This window comes from Benincasa hispida, unplaced genomic scaffold (assembly GCF_009727055.1).
Source record: "Benincasa hispida cultivar B227 unplaced genomic scaffold, ASM972705v1 Contig922, whole genome shotgun sequence".
In the NCBI taxonomy this organism is placed as follows: domain Eukaryota; kingdom Viridiplantae; phylum Streptophyta; class Magnoliopsida; order Cucurbitales; family Cucurbitaceae; genus Benincasa; species Benincasa hispida.
In genome coordinates this window covers 1-1,542 of record NW_024065256.1, presented here as the reverse complement: position 1 = coordinate 1,542, position 1,542 = coordinate 1, and the positions used below count along the sequence as shown (strand labels likewise).

The 1,542-nt window shown below is 27.2% G+C and overlaps 1 non-coding gene across 1 annotated transcript; it reads right to left on the bottom strand.

Annotated features, from left to right (window-relative positions):
* Positions 1-180: 180 nt before the first annotated feature.
* On the bottom strand, positions 181-262 carry TRNAS-GCU. Its single transcript has one exon. It is a non-coding gene; the product is annotated as a tRNA-Ser (tRNA).
* Positions 263-1,542: the final 1,280 nt, after the last annotated feature.

Below are 1,542 nucleotides of genomic sequence, written 5' to 3'. Positions count from 1 at the left end.
AAAAAAAAAGAAAAAAAGAAAAGAAAAAAAAAGAAAAAAAAAAGAAAAAAAGAAAAGAAAAAGAAAAAAAGAAAAGAAAAAAAAAGAAAAAAAAAAGAAAAAAAGAAAAGAAAAAAAAAGAAAAAAAAAAGAAAAAAAGAAAAGAAAAAGAAAAGAAAAAGAAAAAAAGAAAAAAAAATACGTCGCCTGAGAGATTCGAACTCTCGCGGGGAAACCCCATGTACTTAGCAGGCACACGCCTTAACCACTCGGCCAAAGCGACTGTTTGTTCAAAAAAATTAATAAATAAATAATATTCTTAAGTAACATATGAAAAAACCATGTTGTTCTTTTTTTCATTTTTTTAAAATAATTTTAAATTCCGAAAAGTTAATAAACAAAAGAAAATTTTTGCCCGTCTAATTTTTAAAAAGTTCAATATTTCAAACTTTTAACTTTAAAATTTAGAATGGAAAAAAATCAGTTTATACTTAATTAAGAAAGTTGTATCATAGATTTACAATTTTAAACTAACTATGAAATGAATTAATTTTAACCTTCTATTAAAATTTTATTTTAAATAAAAGTTTTACGTGTATACAAATTCTTTAAATGTATAGATTTAAAGTAATATTAGAGATAAATGTTTAGATCAAAATGGATAATTTCGATTTTTTCTTTAATTTGATATGTTTTTCATCTGCTCATGAAATGAATTAATTTTAACCTTCTATTAAAATTTTATTTTCAATAAAAGTTTTATGTGTATACAAATTCTTTAAATGTGTAGATTAAAGTAATATTAGAGATAAATGCTTAGATCAAAATGGATAGTATCGATTTTTTCTTTAATTTGATATGTTTTTCATCTGCTCATCTTCCTTTATTATTATTATTTTTTATTTATTTAAAAAAATTGCATGATAGGTTTTCTTGTTGATTTGGTAGGATTTTTTTGGAGAAATTTTATTTAGATTATCGTAAGTTGATTTAATTGGAAGCACATAAAGATAGTTATAGAACTTTATCACCACATCCTGATTCCATTTCTCTCTCTTAGATCACTATTGCTTGGACATTCACGCCACCACCACCCTCATCGTCGTCGATAAGTGGAGTGGGTTCAGGTTTTCATTCCTTTCTATCTCTAATTTTCTCACTTCGATTGTCTCTCCCTTGCAAATCTCATTTGTCATCATAGTTGGTTGTTAGATGATATATAATTAAATCTACCTTCACCCATCAACTTAAATTTTTGGGTCGATCGTTGACTTAAGATGATATTAGAACAGGTGGTCTAAGGAGGTCCCATGGTTAAGCCCCTTCAATGTAGTTTAAGCTTTTGGGTCAATTGGTGATACCCGTCACTCCTTCAACCGTTCTGTGCCAAATCTTCAATGTTGTCGTCGGTACAATCCGGTAGGGACCTCTAATGAATTTTTTTTCTCTCTCTCTATCTCTCATGGAGTTTTTTTTTTTTTTTTTCTTTTTTTTTTCTTTTTTTTGACACATGTAGGCTTTAGAGATATTGTGGTGTTGAACAAAGGTGGGAGGTTGTTTTAG